We start from the raw sequence: 20,636 nt of genomic DNA on the forward strand, positions 1-20,636 counted from the left end.
CTAGTGTCTGGCTTTTGATCTCTTATTTTAAGGAACTGAAAATAAGACTAGATACAATGTTTGCATAAATGCATATATCAATATGAAAGCCTCTTGTATAACGCATTGATGCCAATAAAAAAAAATACACAGTAAAGAAGGGACAGTATCGAGAGCATTATCGAGTCATCATGGGTCATAAAGAAGTTTAAACTTAAGTAAAAAACCACCACAGAATGCAAACCTGGAAGTCTCAAATACTACTAAGATAACACATGTTGTTAGGAAAGTAATGCTTAAGTTAAGGTATATTTGTAAGGATATTATATTTTTTTCTAAGTTAACAATGGCAGATAGTTTAAATTTTAATTTTGGTGGTACTGGGGTTTGAACTCAAAGCCTTGAACTTACTAGTGCAAGGTGCTATAACCTTTGAGACACACCTCCATCCTTGCTTTAGTTATTTTAAAAATAGAGTCTGACATTTATGTTTACTAAAGCTATCTGGGATTTTAATCTTCCTGTCTATCCTTCCACCAAAGCTAAAACTACAAGCACAGACCCCCATGCCTGGCCTGTTAGTTGAGGCAGGGTTTTGCTATTTGCTCAAGTTGGCCTCAAATTGCAGTCCTCTGAATTTTTGCCTCCAAAGTGGCAATTACCTTCTATGATGGGATTATAGGCCTGAGCCCTAGTACTTGGCCTCTTATCGTCCTTTGTATGGAAAATTAAGACTTGTTAAAATCCAGTTACCTGCCATTTTAGAACCTGGTATATGGGGATTCTAAGATCATATGTGGCTATCAAAACCATTTCCATTCTCTGATTTTTATTTGCCTGCCATTAAATTGTCCCGTTTTAGGGCTTAGAAACTTGAGTCTTAGGGCTGGGAAGATGGCTCAGTGGTAGAGGGCTTGCCTTGCATGCATGAGGCCCTGAGTTCGATTCCCCAGCACCACATAAGCAAAAAGGAAAAAAGTCGGAAGTGGTGCTGTGGCTCAAGTGGTAGAGTGCTAGCCTTGAGCTGAAGAGCTGAGGGACAGCACCCAGGCCCAGAGTTCAGGCCCACGACTGAACCACAAAAAAAGAAAGAAAGAAAGAAAGAAAGAAAGAAAGAAAGAAAGAAAGAAAGAAAGAAAGAAAGAAAGAAAGAAAGAAAGAAAGAAAGAAAGAAAGAAAGAAAGAAGCTTGAGTCTTAGATACTGAGGACATTGGTGAAAAACACAAACAGCAATTGGTAGAGCTGAGGCTAAAACACACATTTCCTACATCTTCTACTATTCTCCCTGAGGAAGACATTCAGTTCAATTGGGTTTACAAATAATTTGGAAACTGTGTACTATGGCTAACTACTTGATTTTTGTTCTTAATCAGTGACATTCAAATAAACATGGGATTAATTAATAATTAATACAGAGGGCAGAGAAGTCTGAATTTATAACCTTTAGAATCTGAGTGAACCCGGGGCCTGTAAAACATTATGTAAAACATGCTGTCCCACCCACATGGCTCTCAATGAAACAAAGATTCACACCACCTGACTGCAGAAAACAAGCTCAGTAGTTTTGATGGCAAAGTAGCGTCTTCTTATGCCTTGAGAAATAAATGTCCCTTCTTCATTTGGTCTTCTTTCCGCTGACATGAGGATCCCACATGAACTTTTCCTCTTAACAATGAGCTGAACGTGAGGGAGAGGATCCAGGATGGCCACCAACCAGTAGGGAAATACCACAGCTGTCTCCAAGGAAATAGAGTATTCAGGTTCCCACACACAGTTCCCCCAAGAGATTGGCAAAAACAAAAAGGCGAACCCCACAGAAATACAGAAACTGAAAAAAGGAAAAGAAAACTAAAGCCCTCGAAACTTGCACAAAGGCAGAAAAACGCGAAGAACGCTGCCCCAACAATGGAAGCCATAGGTAACAGAATGGATGAGATGGAAAATAGACTATCAGGAGCTAAAGATAAAACCAAGTTGCTGGAGCAGGGATGGGAGTGTGGTTGTGGAGGTGGGAGGGAAGGGTTGGTAGGGGAAAAACAAAGGAGGAGGCAACAATGCTTGATAAGAATTGTACTCGTGACCTTGCTCATGTAACTGTAAACCCTCTGTACAGTATTTTCACAATAAAAAAAACTCATTAAAATAAAAAAAATACAGTTCAAGAACGGGCGAACAATGCCAAGAAATCTAATCTTCATATAATTGGGATCAATGAAGGAGAGGAATACCAGAATAGAAGGATACAACACTTATTCAATAAGATTATTACAGAAAATTTCCCCAATCTCAAAAGAGAAAACCTCACCTACATAACAGAGGCATACAAAACACCGAGCATCCTAGAAGAAACACTTCTAGACACATTGTAGACCTGAATTGCAGAGCTGATTTTTAAATGCTGTAAAATCAAAGAAGTAGCTATACAACAATGGAAAGAAAATTAGTATCACTGTGGACCTCTCCATACAAACCCTCAACACAAGGAGACCCCGGAAAAGTACCATCCAAGCTCTGAAAACCAATAACTGCCAACCCAGACTGGTATATCCAGCGAAACTAGCGTTCACATTCAATGGAGAAACTAAAATTTTTAATAATAAAGAAAAATAAAGGAATTAATGAACAAAAATCCAGCACTACAAAAAAAAACTAAATGGAGGAATATAGCCCAAAGAAAATAATCATGACCAGGGAACCACTTCAGACAGAAACATAATCAAGAATTGGCTTTATTAATATGAAATGCCCTTCTTTGTTTTTTCTGATTTGAAACATGTTTAATCTGATATTAGTATTACTACCCTAGCCTGTTCATGAAAGCCATTTTCTTGGAAGACTTTGTTCCAGGCTTGCACTTGTATACTTAATATTTGAAAACCTCAAGGCTATAGTCAATGAAAGACAAAGAAAGACACCGGATTGTTGCAGACTAGGTAAACTAAGTAGACAGGATAACTAAGCAGACTAGATTAGATTTTGTAATGGAAATCCAGTATTAGTAAAAAAAAAAAAAATGCTGGTTAATATTAATAAAGACAATGAACTAGAGCAGTTTAATTTAAAGCATTACATCTCTTGGTAATTTTACTAAAGTTCTGTGGGTTTTCAGCCTTAACAGATGCTGATAAATGACAAGTAGCTCTTTGAAATATTTCTGTTATTATTCTATAAATCTAAAATTATCTCAAAATATAAAGTCAAGGGACTGTGTTTCCCCAAAGTCCCTTAAGTAGACTATAGGAAACCTGAGTGTTTTGAGAGTGCACAAACATATCACAAATTTGAAATGTGTTATGACATTGAAATTAGTCATCATGATCCTTACAGAGATTCTTTTACTCTCTTACTGTACATTCTTCAAATTTGGAACCAGTCAGTGGCCAGTGGCATTTGTGTCTCAGCAGATACTTATTTGGGTTATAGCATACATTCTTTACACAACCATGCATCAATAGCTTCAGAGATTTGTAGGGATATAAAATTTGAGACAGAAATGTTAATAAAGTAGCTCAGAATTGCTAACACACATGTAAACAGAAGAGTAACCCATTAAAAAGAAAAGTTGCAAGAAATGTGTATTATTGAAAAGCTGAATTTTAACAATTTGTTACATTAGTATGTTGTCTGAGATGAAACTCTGTAAAGAATAACTGCAAGAACTATGTTTTCTTTTTTTTTAATTTTTTTATTGTAAAGATACTATACAGAGGGTTACAGTTACATGAGTGAGGTAATGAGTACACTTCCTCTTGAACATTGTTACCCCCTCCATTGTTTTCCCCCTGCCATCCCCTCCCTCCCTCCCTTCCCCGAGGTTCTTTTTTTTTTTTTTTGATTGTGATTAAGTGATTACATAATTTCCGGAAATTCACAGTATTGTGGAATAATGATGCTCATTTAAAGTCACGAGTTCATTCTAACTTTCCTGGAGCAAATTGTCTATCACAGTCTGTAACGGTGCTCACATGTTATATACCATATATGTGATCAGCAGCATGGGGATATTTGGTAGTGGTTCAACCAGATGAGTGGGAGTTCTTTGTTTCTTAAGTCCTGTTAGTTTTGTCATATCACCTAACATTTTGGATTTAGCATCCACTTATCAGGGAGACCATGTACTGTTTGTCTATTCATTCTTGGCTTACCTTGCTCAACATGATTCCTTCTAGCTCCATCCATTTCCCTGCAAATGCCATTATTGTGCCATTTCTAATGGCTGCATAATATTCCATTGTGTATGTATAGATACCACAATTTTTGGATCCATTCATCTGTGGTGGGGCATCTAGGTTGTTTCCATATCCTAGCTATTGCGAACAGTGCTGCAATAAACATGGAGGTGCACGTGTCCTTGTATATTGGTTCCTGTTGTTCAGGGTAGATGCCTAGAAGTGGTATGACTGGGTCATAAGGGAGGTCAATCCTTAGCTTTCTAAGGACCCTCCAGACTGCTTTCCAAAGTGGTTGTATAAGTGTACATTCCCACCAGCAGTGTAATAGGGTTCCTCGTTCTCCACATCCCCTCCAGCATTTGTCGTTGGCTGATTTGTGGATGTGGGACATTCTGACTGGGGTAAGGTGGTATCTCAGGGTTGTCTTTATTTGCATTTGCTTCACCACCAGGGATGATGAACATTTCCTCATGTGTTTCTTTGCCATTTTTTTTCTTCATTTGAGAAGTCCCTCTTTAGTTCCCTTGCCCATTTAGTAATTGGTTTGTTAGGTTTGGGAGGGATTAGTTTCTTGAGTTCCCTGTATATACAGGATGTTAACCCCTTGTCTGATATATTGCTGGTAAATATTTTTTCCCAATTAGTTGGTTGTCTTTCTCGCTTGGTTGCGATAGCTTTATCTGTGCAGAAGCTTTTTATTTTAAGGTAGTCCCATTTGTCGAGTCTCTCTCCAACTTGTGACCCTGGGACTCTGTTCAGGAAGTTCCTTCCTGTGCCTATTAGTTCAAGTGTCTCTCCTACTCTGTCCTGCAGTAGTTTCAGAGATTCAGGTTTAATGTTAAGGTCTTTAATCCATTTTGAGTTGATGTTGGTGCATGGTGATAGGCTGGGGTCCACTTTTAGTTTTCTGCATGTGGCTGCCCAGTTTTCCCAGCACCAGCAGTTGAAGAGGCTATGTTTCTTCCATTGTATGTCTTTGGCTCCTTTGTCGAATATCAGCTGGCTGTAGGCCTGTGGATTTATTTCTGGATCTTCTATTCTGTTCCATTGGTCTTCGGGTCTGTTTTTGTGCCAGTACCATGCTATCTTTGTTATTATAGCTCTGTAGTAGAGTTTGAAGTTCGGCATCGATAGCCCTCCCATATTGTCTTTATCCCCTAGAATTGTTTTGGCTATTCTAGGTCTTTTGTTGTTCCATATGAATTTTTGGACTGTTTTCTGTATTTCAGTGATGTACGTCATTGGGATTTTAATAGGAATTGTGTTGAATTTGTATATTAGTTTTGGAAGTATTACCATCTTTACTATATTAAGTCGGCCTATCCAGGAGCATGGGAGGTCTTTCCATTTCCTAGTGTCTTCTGCAATTTCTTTCTTTAACTTTTTATAGTGCTCATTAAATAGTTCTTTTACATCTTTGGTTAGGTTAATTCCTAAATATTTTTGGGGGGGAGGTTATTGTGAATGGGGTTGCTCCCTTTATTTCCCTCTCTTCCTGTACATTATCAGTGTATAGGAAGGCAACTGATTTTTGTGGGTTTATTTTGTATCCTGCTATTTTGCCAAAGTGATTTATGATTTCTAAGAGTTTGGGGATGGAGTTTTTGGGATCGTGGAGGTATAGTATCATGTCATCTGCAAAAAGGGAAAAAGGGATAGTTTAACTTCTTCTTTCCCTATGCGGATCCCTTTAATGTCTTTTTCTTGCCTTATTGCCCTGGCTAAGGGTTCTAGGACTATATTGAAGAGGAGTGGAGACAGTGGGCATCCTTGCCTTGAAGAACTATGTTTTCTTTTACGACAGTTCCACAGAATTTTTCAGGACATATGTAGTAAACTAAGGGTGCTGGTTTAAAAAAATTACTACCACAGATTTTGTGTCCAGAAACCTAGACTTAGTTGTGTAAATTTGGAAAAATAACAAATTCTAAAAGCCTTAATTGGCTCACTAATAAAATGGGGATAAGGAAATACTTAAATCACAGCAGTAGTGAAGATTAAAGTAAATAATACTTAGAACAAATAAGAAAGTTTCAGTAAGCACCTTACAAGAAGAAATGTTGTTATTGGTGTCATTATTATTATCACTGTATTATTGTGACATATTGGAAAAATTACCTGTAACATTGTGCATAAATAAAAAATAAACAAAAATGAAAATAAAAAAGATATGAATGATCTTTGAGACCAAGTAGTCTTTTTTTTGGGGGGGGTGGTCCGGTCATAGGACCTAAACTCTGGGCCTGGGCACTGTCCCTCAGCTCCTCAGCTCAAGGCTAGCGCTCTACCACTTGAGCTACAGCGCCACTTCTGGGTTTTTTCTTATGTGGTGCTGAGGAATCAAACCCAGGGCCTCAGGCATGCAAGGCAAGCGCTCTACCACTAAGCCACCTTCCCAGCCCCAAGACCAAGTTGTCTTAATTTTAAAAAAATTCCTAAAGAATGGCACATGGCAACAAGGTAAGATTGTAACCAAATGACTTGGTAGATTTGGCAGGAATCACTTTCCTCTATTTGTGAAAATCTCCTCATGGCTTTAATTCATTTATCACTTTTATACTCTACCATCAATTATCACAAAGACTTGATTACTTACATGTCCCAGAAGACTTGAAGATAAGTTCACTCTACCCAGCCCTCTAACCTTCTTCTCCCTCAGTACACACATTCTGCCAGCCACAGGCTCAGTGCTTGGGCTCCACCATGACTAAGGGCTTCCAACCACTGCACCCTTCAATGCTTGAGCTGCTGAAACTTTACTGTGGGTCCATGTCAGGCCTTCTCCCTGTCCAGCACCAACTCTTCTGTTCATATTTCACCCAAACACTGTTACAAGCTATCCCAAGATTCCCTGAGCTATGACTATTTGTTTTCAAGCCTGCAACAAACTCATTCTCAGCAGATTGCCCTTTGTTATAACCCCCTTGAGACAGAGGAGCAAGAACACACTTTTCTTTAGAGAGGTTAGCCTTACACTTCAAAGTAGTCACTATTTCCCCAAATCCCCATCCTGGGTTTAAGGTTTGTGGAAGAGGCATGTTTAGTATGCAGCTAGAATTGTCAATCTTGCCAATGCTATCTGACTTACCTTGTAATTGCAGCTTTGGATTTCTCTAACCCTCTTGTTGGAACTACTAACAGTGCCAAGAACTATATTCTAATTTTTTCTATTGTGTCCATCTCTCGGTGTTTTTCTTGTCTTGTCACTGAATCTGTGAATTCATCCCCCTTGTCTTTAATTCTTGACTTTCTTTCACTTGATCCTGGTAGGGCTTTCAACCAAGATTTTCTTTTGTTTAATTTATTGTGCTTATTAAAGTTATAATGTTATTGTCAGGGTGATGTTCAGAGGGGTTACAGTTACATAAGTAAGGTGGTGATGATTACACTTCTTGTCGAACTTGTGAACACTCTCCCTTTTTTCTCCATCCTTCCCTTCCTCTGGTCCCCTCCCCAAGTTGTACAGATCATTTTCATTTGTGCTTTAATTTTCTGTTTTCAATTACATTGTTACATTTCTTGAGTCAATCTTTATTTATTTATTTACTTACTTACTTACTCACTTACTTACTTGCTTGCTTGATTATTTCTTGTTGGCTAGTCCTGGGGCTTGAACTCTGGATTTGGGCATTATCTCTGAACTTCTTTTCCTCAAGATGAGCGCTTTACCATTTGAGCAACAGCACCACTTGAGTCACTCTTTATAACATAAATGGTCTTCTTTATATTATGCAGCTGTTTATTTTATTCTCTTTGATCTCATTCAATTACTCCTGGCCTCTTCAATTTCATTGACAATAGTTTTAATCATTTTTTATCTTCTAATACTTGTACAAAGGAGTTTTCATGTAACCCATCCCTTTATGTATGTGATACATTTGATCAGTTACCACTTTCCTCATTCTCTCTCTCCTTTCTATCCAATTCCCATGATTCTCCTCCAGTTTCCTGGTTCCATTCTCAGTGAGTGACAGGCCAGCATTCACTCACCATTCCTCTCTCCACATGACTGCTCCTCCCATTAGACTGTGCCCCGGCTCAAACAAGACATGTTTCAGCTTCCTAGTATGCACTTTGTTGAACTGCCTGTTAAATGTTCAGAGGAGTTATACCAGGCTTCATTCATTTTGATTGTGTCTATATGTATATGTTCCTGTATGTGCTTTAATATGTTTATATTTTAAGTGTACATGGTAACTTCCATATATGAGAGAAAGCATGCACTCTTTGTCTCTCTCAGGCTGATTTAATTCACTCAATATGAATTCTTTTCCAGGCCCATACATTTTTTGTAAATTATGTAATATCATTCTTCCTCTTAGATTAATAATACATTGTGTGTGTGTGTGTGTGTGTGTGTGTGTGTGTGTGTGTGTGTGTGTGTGTGTGTGTGTGAATCACGTTAACTCAGCAAGGGTTCCTATGTATGCACTGTCTATTGTCTGCTGATTCTCTTGCTGGTTTCTCCTCTGAGTTAGAGGAGTCCATGCATGGAATGTGTTCAGGCTTCAGAGCTCACTGTGTGTGCCTTGGGTCTTTTACTTCTACAGTCTATGGATCTACTTTGCCTGCAGTATGGCCTCATTCATGACTATTGATTAGATCAAAACTACTTTTCCACAGCATTCACTTTCATAGCAGTTTTCTCATGAATTAGGTGTGAGTATATAGAGTGTATATAAAGTGTATTTATATGAAAAATAATGAGCAATTTAAACCATTATCATCTCTTTTTTCCTTTTTTCTTTTTCTTTTTGTGTGTATGCCAGTCCAGGTGCTTGAAACATATACTCTTAACCCAACTGACTACCAAACAGCCAGAAGTGGAGCTGTGCCTCAATTGCTAGAGCACTAGCCTTGGGTAAAAAAGCTCAGGGACAGAACCCAGACCCTGAGTTCAAGTTCCTGGACCAGTACATAAAAAACCATATAGATAAAAATGTATAAAAATCATAGTAGAGGAACTTGATTATGATCATATAGTGTCTATTTTCCAAATATAGAAGAAATGACTGTGAATGGTTTACCACAAGAAATATGTTTAACCTGATATGAACTTCATATAATATATCTGCTTAAAAACACCACGAAATACAATAAGTTAAGATAACTTTTTAATCTATAAATTGAAATTAACTACTAAATAACTTATCTCATCAGGTGCTGGTGCTTCACAGCTCTAATCCTAGCTACTCAAAAGGCTGAAACCTGTGGATCACACTTCAAAGTTATTTCCGGCAGGAAAGTCTGTGTCTCTCTTATCTACAGTAAACTACTCAAAAAAACCGGAAGTGGCACTGTTGCTTAACCAGTAGAGTGCTTGCCTTGACCCAAAGAAGCTCAAAGACAGCACCTAGGCCCAGAGTTCAAGTCCCCAGGATGAGAAAAAATATTATATCTCATGATTTTATAATCCTGAAGTATTTTCTGGCATATATTGGCCAAACAGCATGTTGTACAAAGCTCATGCACTATAAGCTTCAAAGAATTGTATTTGTAGAACATATTAAGAATATGTATAATATGTGGATCTGTGTCTGTATTCTCATGTGTGTCCAGATGTACATATCCACAAAAGACACTAATGTTAACTACAAATTGCCTGACAAAGTTGTTCCCATTGGAATACAGGAGGAAGTAGAATGAGAAGTTACTTTGGATTTAATATTTTAAGAGGAAAGGAAAGGAAAAGAAGACTTCGGTTTCTTGCCATCCTCAGTTAGAGTGACTATGAAACAATAGGTGGAAGGTAGAAAAATAATAGAAAAGTAGATCTTTTCTGGGATTTTTGTCTTCTTGGGGACAAAGAAGACTCAAGAGATATGAAGAATCACACTCAAAAATATGAAGCATGAATTCACACAGGGCTCAAAGTTGGCTAAATAGTATTTCAAGTTTTCTTACTTGTTCACAGTAACATCAAAACAGGGGCATGAATTCTCACCTTCATATAATGTCATTCTTGTGACTCATTCCAATTGTTTCCCTACAGGCTGGATGTGCTTCTGATAATTATCACTCTGTTTTGAATTAAATCCTCTGGAAACATTGAGTGACACTCAGCTTATTCCATCGTTAACCATCCTCCCCTTAAATTCTCTAGCTTTTCTTTGAGTGGAAAAGGAGCCTCTTTGCATTTCTGTTTTGTTTTATCTTCCTTGACACAGGAAAGGAAATCTAAGAACAGTCAGAACAATCAAGAATACTTGTTATCAAAAACATACAGAGGAGAAATGGCTCCAAAATAACATCTGTGAATCATTTTGTTGTTTTTCAGTCATAACATACAAAACACCAGCTGTAGCTGTGCACTGTAAATTAGCATGGTCAAGACAACTGCAATAAAACACGAGGAATAGCAGGTGTGTTTGTGCAGTGACCACTCCTCCTCTGCTAACTCTATAGAGTGGTGAATGGGTTTCCTGGATCTTTCACACAAGAGGTGATATGAACATTGAGGGGAGGGAAGCCATCCTGCACAGGTAAAGAAGGAGCCAGGGTCTCAGAAGAGGTGCTGGCACAGTAGCACCTCCTCAGACAGGAATGAAGCAGAGCTGGTAAGTGGGTGGAAAGGTAGCAAATCCATTGGCCTCTGGGATGGTGAGGCTCTCCTTTGGGTCAACTAGAGATTTTAGTTTAAATTTTTATAGAATGGTAGTCAGGAATAAAAATAGCTCCATATGGGCCAGACCCTCTCCTACACACATCCATTTTATTACAGAAACAAAAATCCTCCAGAGTGTAGTTACTCCTGGTATGTAATTGTTACAATATTAAGCCCTGTGTTTGCATCTGCCCCCAGAGAATATGGTCGTCAGATGGAATTTGGAATGGGTAATACACAGGCAAATGGATTAATGGTAGACTGATACCTGTTGAGAAAGGCGTGAAGCAGTCACTTTTCTTAAAGTTGCTACTCTTGTCTAGAAAGTGGCCAGGGTCAAATATTTCTGTGTTGGGGAATTCCTTGTTATCACGTAGCACAGATGTTAGAGATGTCAGTATGGTTGTGGCCTGGAAATAATACATACAGAAAACCAGGCTGATAAAGAAATCATGAAGCTAAGAGTTCAGTTGGAAATCACTTAGTCCTACTTTCCAAAAACAGAGCAGTGACAATTCCAATGAGACACATGATGCATGCAATCAGTGGAGCTGTTTCTGAGAATACGGGCAAAGATTAGGGCAATGCGTCCTCAAAATCTATTTGAAGTTCTAATCACTCTAGTATTGCAAAACCATCTACACCTGCTCATGTTTTCTTCAAGAGTGTGAGCTCTTGTGCCTGTCCCACCTCCCCCTCCAGTTTGTCACTGAACATTCCACACAACTCATGTAGATTATGGATTTTACAAAAATGGAGGAGAAAGGAAGGAAACAGGGTGGACTCGATCTTCCACAGGCAAGGAGTGTTTATTGAGATAGTGCAGCAAAGGGCACAATCTTGGGCAGGCTTGTAAACTGTGCAAAGCATTGGGACTGAAGTTGGATTTTATGATCTTTAAGCAAGGATGCAGAGGTTAATGAAAAAGCTATTACATCTGGTGAAGGGGTCGGGGGGCTTTTCAGTTGGGCCCACAGTGGAATGCTTGCAGCCAGGCTTAGGTGATTGCCCTGCCTATGTTAAGCAGTCTGCACATAGTTTTGGTGGCTTGCCTGTTTCTGTATTCACCTGGGAAAACAGGGTGGGGGTCAATTTTCCAATGGATTCAAATGCTATATTTTGTTTTAAGGGTGAATTCCCAGAGCACACGTCTATAGGACTTTTAAAAATAAACATCAAAACAGTGAACAAATGCAGCAATGGTACTCACTAGACTCTATGTTTTAAATGAACTATACAAATTATGGATGAGGATGGGAGGGAACAAACTGAAAGAGAGAGAGCAGGAAGGGTGACATTGTCCAAAAAGAAATATACTCTACCTGACTTATGCAACTGTAATCTCTCTGTACATAACCTGAGTAACAGTACAAAAAATCAGGTGGGGCTGGGAAGGTGGCTCAGTGGTAGAGCGCTTGCCTTGCATGCATTAGGCCCTGGGTTCAATTCCTCAGCACCACATAAGCAGGAAAAAAAAAGCTGAAAGTGGTGCTGTTGCTCAAGTGGTAGAGTGCTACCCTTGAGCTGAAGAGCTGAGGGACAGCATCTAGGCCCACAGTTCAGGCTCCACAACCAAAACAAAAAAATTAGGTGAGGCCGGGCACTGGCAGCTCATGCCTGTAATCTTAACTACTCAGGAAGCTGAGATCTGAGGATCACGTTCAAAGCCAGCCCGGGCAGGAAAGTCTGTGAGACTCTTATGTCCAATGAACCTGGAAGTAGTGCTGTGCTTCAAGTGGTAGGGCACTCACCTTGAGCTGAAGAGCTGAGGGACAGTGCCCAGACTGAGTTCAAGCCCCATGCCCGAAAAAAAAAAAAAATCAGGTATGCTCTTCTAAAAACAAGTCCAAAAAGCAGGCCTAAACCTGTTCTAATTCAATTTGTTTCAATACAGAGAATTCTTTAGAAAACACTAACCCTTTGAGGAAACAAACGTGAGGATGAAAGTAGAAATTTCATCCTTTTGGGAATGAGTCATTACATTAAGGTTAGAATTCATGACTCTGTTTTGATGTTACTGTGAACAAGTAAGAAAACTTGAAATATTATTTAGCCAACCTAGAACCATGTGTGAATTTATGCTTCCATATTTCAAAGTGTTAGTCTTCATATCTCTTGATTCTTCTTTGTCCCCAACAAGACAAAAATCCCAGAAAACATCTCCTTTTCTATTATTTTTCTACCTTCCACATATTGTTTTGCATTCAATATAAATGATGATAGCAAGAACCTGAAGTCATTATCCCATGAAACTGCAGAGTATAAGCAAAGTGTACATCTAAAACATGATGGCAATTCTTTTCCTTGCCTTTCATCTTGAAATATTAAGTGAAAGTAACTTCTCACTCCACTTCCCCCTCTTCCAATGAGAACAACTTTGTCAGGCAATTTGCAATAATTTGTGTATGTGAATATGTGCATCTAGATGTACATAAGTACACAGACACAGATACACATATTATACATATTCTTTATAGATATGGTTTTATAAATACGTCTTTACAGAATTCTTTACAGCTCCTAATGCATGAGCTTTGTACAGCATGCTGTTTGACCACTAACTATATGCCAGGAAAACCTTCAAGATCATAAAAATATGACACATTTTTAATATTTAAGTTAATTTCAACTGATATGTTGAAAAATTATACTTATGGTATATTTTGGGATTTTTTTGAAGTACATATGCATTGTATGAGGTTCATATCAGGTAAAAGATATTTGTGTCCTTGCATTTATACTTGTTATAATTTCTTTGTGGTAAATCATTCACAGTCATTTCTTCTCTCTTTGGAAAATAAACACTCTATTATCATAACCAAGTTCCACTACTGTGTGTTAGATATTTTCAATTTTTATCTCTGTGATTTTTTTGTACTGATCCAGGGGCTTAAATTCAGGGCATAGGCACTTGAGCCAGAGCTCCACTTCTGGGATCTTGGTAGTTAATTGCAGTTAAGAGTCTGACAGACTTTCCTGTTTGTGCTGGCTTCAAGCCATGATCCTCAGATCTCAGCCTCCTGAGTAGCTAGCATTATAGGCATGGGCCACTGGCACCCAGCTGACGTTGTAAGGGGAAAATTCAGAGAAACCACATTTTGAAAGGTCGAGTTTGGGAGTCTTTATTAGAGCTATTGCAGTTTGCAGGCAGCCAATTGTTACAAAAGCCTGCAGTGGTAAATACACTTAACACTGTTAGGAAACAAGCCAGAGAGGAAAGAAAGAACAAAAACAATACCAACAAATTCAGCTCCAATGGAGCACTGAATTGGGAAGCCAGGGTGACTGGAGATGGGAGACAGGTCAGGAACACTGAGACTTGAGACTTGGAGACACATGGCACAGCACAATGGCCTATGCTGTTCCATGCCTAAATATGGTCAAGCAAGGGGGCAGGGTCACAGGACACTCCCAGTCCCAGGAACTGGACTGACAGGTTTATTAACCTATCAGCCAAGTGCCTACCCCTGTCTCCAGGGATCCACACATGCCTGTCACCTGAGGGTGGGGGTCACCTTCCCCAAACATGAAGACATTATGCCAGACCTTAAAGGGACATACTCAGGTACCAGCAGAACTTTTTCATCTATGGAAGAGAAGCCTCAACTTTTCATATAGGTTGTACTTAGAGGCTATTCAGAGGCTGGTGATTCAAGCCATTGCCATGCTACACTCAATTTCAAGGAGTCCAGTGATCCAATAATCCAATAATTATGTTTATGCCTGGACCATTTCAATGTTTCCACTTCTGTATGTTTCACAAACAAGATTATATTTGTATATCTGTGTAGTAGTATATTGTAAACATGTAGTCTATTGTTTACTGTTTTATCTTTTGGTGCTTGTGCAAGATGTCTCTGTCTTAGGTCTACTATGTGCTACAGTTATGTCATCAACATGTTTTACTATTCTGTGAAATTTAGAAGCATTGGGATTGTTTGATCCTATCATTGACCTTTTTAAAAAAAAATCAGAGCTCACAGACAATATTGGAGAAGGTCAACATTACTTCATATTCACACCAGTATATACAAGAGTTCTAGTTAATCCAAAATAGTATCTATTTTCTTATTGAGAATAATAATTCTTATGGGGATGAGGTATTATCTATTTGTTGTTTTGGATAGTTCTTACCTGACCTATTCTCAAAACTAAATTTAAAGAGGCTTGAGTATATGGATCACTAGCTTTCCTAGCCACTGTAAGGCCCTGAGTTCAAACCTCAGTATTATACATACATACATACATACATACATACATACATACATACATACATACATACATACATACATACGTACATACATACATACATACATACATACATACATATGTGCGTATATATATGCAAAAGAAGGAGATGAGCTGGGCATCAGTGGCTCACTCCTGTAATTCTAGTTACTTAGGAGGCTGAGATCTGAGAATTACTGTTTAAAACCTGGGAAGCAAAGTCCATGAGACATTTTTTCTTTGTCAGTCATAGGGCTTAAACTCTGGGCCTGGGTGCCATCCTTGAGCTCTTCAGCTCAAGGTAAGCGCTCTACTACTTACGCCACAACACCACTTCCAGTTTTCTGGTGGCTAATGGGAGATAAGTTAATTGGAGATGTCTCACTGACTTTCCTGCCCAGGCTGGCTTTTAACCGACAATCATCAGATCTCAGACTCCTGAGTAGCTAGGATTACAGGTGTGAGCCACTGGGTCCCAGCTTCTATGAGACTCTTATCTCTAATTAACCACTAACAAAAAAATGAAACTAGAGCTTTGTTTCCAGTGATAGGGCACTAGCCTTGAGCACAAATACTCAGGGATAGCATGAAGTCCTAACTTCAAGCCCCAGGGCTGGCACACACACACACACAAAATAATAGAAAGAAGAGATAAGATGATGGTGGGTAATATCACTCACTATTCTTCTTATAGACTCTCTCCACACACACACACACACACACACACACACACACACACACACAAACACACACACACAAACACAACACACACTATATTATCACACCTAATTCTTGACAAAACTGCTATGAAAGTGAGTGCTGTGGGAAAGTAGTTTAGATTTCATCAAGAGTCCTGAGTGAGACCATACTGAGGGAAACATAGATAAGTTTACATCATTTACTGAGAAATAGATGGACCTAGAAAAAATTCATATTCAATGAGTTAAATCAGCCTCAGACAAAGAGTGCATGATTTCTCTAATACATGGAAGTTACACTTAATATGTAAACATATATTAAAGCATGTACAGGAATATATACATATATCCACAATCAAACTGAAAAAGCATGGTTTGCATGGTGTAACTCCTTTGAATATTTAACAAATTGTTCAACGAAGTGAATACTTGAAATCTGAAACTTGGCTTGTCTGAGCCATGGTACAATAATCTAATGGGAGGCACAGTCATGTGGAGATAGGAATGTTGAGTGAATGCAATCATGTTATTCACTGAAACTGGAACTAGAAAACTGGAGGAGAATCATGGAAATTGGATAGATAAGAAAAATAGGGAGACAGATGGAAGGGGTAACTGATCAAATGCATCATACACAAAGAGGGACAGGTTACATGAAAATTCCTTTGTACAACTATTCAACGATAATAAAAAATGATTATAACTATTGTCAGTGAAATCAAAGGGGCTATGAATAAATGAATGAGATCAAAGAGAATAAAATAAGCAGCTGCATTATATAAAGAAGCCAATTTTTGATACAAAGAGTAACGCAATTAAGAGATGTGAACCTTGTTTAAAAAATGCTTGAAAAGTTAAAAGAACAATAAATCAAATAAGAGAAAATACTTGCTTGAAAGCCCTACCAATAGGCAGGATCAAGTGAAAGACAGAAAATCAAGAATTGAAGACAAGGGGGATACGTTCATGTATTCAGTGACAAGACACAAGAAAAACACAACCCAATAAAAACAATCAGAAAATACTTCTGGACACCGTTCATAGTTCCAACAAGAGAGTTAGAAGAATCCAGATGCAATCACAAAGAAAGACAGATGGCATTGGCAAGCTTGACAATTCTACCTGCATACTAAACATGCCTCTTCCACAAACCTTAAACCCAAGGTGGGGATTTGGGGAAGTAGTGACTACTTTGAGGCATAAGGCTGGCCCCTCTAAAAGAAAGAGTGTTAGTGCTTTTGATTTCATCAAGAGTCCTGAGTGAGACCATACTGAGGAAAACATAGATCCATAGACTGTAGAGTTTGAAGCCCCAAGGCACACACAATGGGCACTGAAGCCTGAGTACATTCCATGCAAGGACTCCTCTAACTATGGAAAAACCAGCAAGAGAATCAGCAGACAATAAACAATATAAGAACCCCTGCTGAGTTAATGTAACATACACACACTATATACATATATATACATATATGTATACACACATACATACATACACATATATATGTATGTATTATTATTAATTTGTCAGGAATAATAATATTACAATCTGCTGAGACTGAGCTTGTTACAGGCTTGAAAACAAATAGTCATAGATCAAGGAATCTTTGGATAGCTTGCAATAGTGTTTGGGTGAAATATGAACAGAAGAATTGGTAGTAGACAGGGAGAAGGCCTGTAATGGACCCACCGTGAAGTTTCAGCGGCTCAAGCAGTCAAGGGTGCAGTGGTCGGAAGCCCTTAGTCATGGTGGAGCCCAAGCACTGAGCCTGTGGCTGGCAGAGTGTGTGTGTACTGAGGGAGAAGAAGGTTAGAGGGCTGAGTAGAGTGAACTTATCTTCAAGTCTTCTGGGACTCATAAGTAACCAAGTCTTTGTGATAATTGATGGTAGAGTACAAAGGTGATAAATGAATTAAAGCCAAGAGGAGACTTTCACAAATAGAGGAAAGTGATTCTTGACAAATCTACCAAGTTATTTGGTTACAATCTTACCTTGTTGCCATCTGCTCATGCCTTAGGAAAAAAAAATCTTCTAGATAGAAATTTATAGACTTATCCACCTATGATCAACCCAACTAAGGCCACAGATACCAAACTCACAAGCCCCAGAACCCCAAGTGCTCAATACATACAACCTAGTAAGGGGCTCTCTCGTGTCCTACACCTCAAGGGGTGTGGATCTCAGGGCCCTGCCCTCACCTGTGGAACGTGACCAAAGGACCCTGGAAAATGGCTGCTCATGCAAAACTATGATACCACATAGGGTCTTTCCCTAGCACCTGAAGAAGGTTCCACAAAAACAGTTCACAGTGCTACAAACCCCAGTACTATTTTGCAGCCATCTCATGAACCTAGAGAACCATACACTTCTGGCTGGAAACTGATGCCTATGATTCCAGTGTATAGAACAATGCCAGTACCACCTATGATTTTATTAGATGGGACCTGAAAAAGATCCCATACTGACCTGCAGCTCCACAAACATAAATGCTGATGCCTGGGCCTGTGTCTCCTGCGATAATCACAAGAGTCCTGGGAAAGGGCTCTTGGACACATAGGACACACCTCATTCTTCAAGGAAATAGAAGAAGCAACCCCAAAATTCATATGGAACAATAAAAGACCCCGAATAGCAAAAATGATCCTTAACAGAAAGAACAGTGCTGGAGGAATATCAATACTAAATTTCAAACTCTACTACAAAGCCACAATAATCAAAACAGCTTGGCACTGGAACAGCAAGACACCTGAGGACCAATGGAATAGAACTGAAGACCCAGAAATGAACCTATAGACCTATAGCCACCTAATCTTCGATAAGGGAGCAAAAAAAAAAAAATAGAATGGAAGAAAGACAGCCTCTTCAGTAAATGGTGCTGGCAAAATTGGTTAAACTCCTGTAGAAAAATAAAGCTAGATTCTTATATATCACCCTGCACCAGAATCAACTCCAAATGGAAAGTCGAAGTAGACACCCTGAAAACATTACAGGAATAGGAGAAACTCTAGGGCTCCTTGGCACAGGCTGAAATTTTCTTAATAAAGACCCAGAATCACAACAAATCAAATAAAGGTTGGACAAATGTGATTGCATGGAACTGCAGAGTTTCTGCATGGCAAAGGACATAGCTAGCAAGATCAATAGAAAGCTTACAAATTGGAAGAATATCTTCACTAGCCATACAATGGACAAGGGTCTCATATCAAAAAATATACTTAGAACTCAAAAAATTAAATCTCCCAACAACAAATCCTTAAAGAAATAACTGCTCAATAAATAAGTGGGCTAAAGACTTAAAGAGAAACTTCTCTGAAGAGGAAAGAAGAATGGCCAATAGACACATGAAGAAATGCTCAACTTCTCTAGCCATAAACAACATTAAGATTCTACCTCACCCCAGTTAGAATGGCTATAATCAAGAAATCTACTAACAACAGATGCTGGAGGGGATGTGGCCAAAAGGGAACTCTACTGCATTGTTGGTGGGAGTGTAAACTTGTTCAACCACTTTGGAAAGCAGTATGAAGGTTCCTCAAAAGACTACACATAGAGCTCCCCTAGGACCCAGCAATCCCACTTTTGGACTTTTACCCAAAGGATCACAAACAAGGCTATACTAAAGCTACCAGTACAACTATGTTTATCACAGCATTATTTACCATAGCTAAGATATGGAACCAACCCAGATGCCCCTCAGTAGATGAATGGATCAAGAAAATGTGGTATACTTATACAATGGAATTCTATGCCTCCATCAGAAAGAATGACATCGCCCCATTTGTTAGGAAATAGAAAGGCTTGGAAAAAATTATATTAAGTGAAGTAAGCCAGGCCCAAAGAAACATAGGTCCCATGGTTTTCCTTATTTGCAATAACTAGTGAAAGTCTAGGACAAGCAGAAAAGGTCAAAAGCTATGTACTTACGACCATATAAGATGATAGTAAGGGAAATGAATCTGATGATAGGGACACAGTGGTTTTTCTTCCTTGCTATTGTTTTGAATGTATTTAAAATGTACTATATGATTTTTTTGTTTCTCTTGTATGTTCTTCCCCCACAGCCTAACCCCTGTTTTCACTGTATTTGATGTCGGTGCCCTGTATCTTGTATATACATTTTTCTAATTTGGGGAGGGGAAGGGAAATAACAAAATGCTTAACTACAGATACAGGTTGACCCATTGTAACAATGAGAGTTACAAGGCACTATGTTGAAAACCAACTTTACAATTTGGCAGGTGGCAGGGGAGGGAGGAGTTGGGGAGGTGGGGAAGGAAGGGATGATAGGGGAAAAACAAAGGATGAGGTAACAATGCTCGATAGGAAATGTAACTGTAACCCCTCTGTACAGTATTTTTATGATAAAAAAAATTAAAAAAGAAAAAAAGAAATGTAAATAAAAACAATCCAGAGATACCACCTTACTCCAGTCAGAATGGCCTATATCCTAAATTAAAACAATGACAAATGCTGGCAGGGATGTGGAGAAAGAGGAACTCTACAGCCTTGAGCATCCTCAGAGAACTAAACATAGACCTTCCATATGACCCAGCCATACCACTCGTAGGCATCTATCCTGAGCAACAGGAACCAGGATACAAGGACACATGCACTGTTCAAAATAGCCAAGATATGAAAACAACCCAGATGCCCCACTACACATGAATGGATCCATAAATTCGGTACCTATATACAATGGAATATTATACAGCCATTGGAAAAGAAAACAAAATAATGGCATTCACAAGGACGTAGATGGAACTAGAACAAATCATGTTGAGTGAAATAAGCCAAGATCAAAGGGACAAATGGCACCTGGTCTCCCTGGCATGTGGATGTTAAATTCAAAATGCAACAAGATATGACAAAGTAAACAAGACTCAAGTAACTCTTCTTAATTTGTCGTATTGTTTTTAGATGACTCTAAGTTCTTGACCCCACATATGGTATATA

This window comes from Dipodomys merriami, unplaced genomic scaffold (assembly GCF_024711535.1).
Source record: "Dipodomys merriami isolate MVZ:Mamm:240054 unplaced genomic scaffold, mDipMer1.0.p SCAF_14, whole genome shotgun sequence".
Classification (NCBI taxonomy): Eukaryota; Metazoa; Chordata; class Mammalia; order Rodentia; family Heteromyidae; genus Dipodomys; species Dipodomys merriami.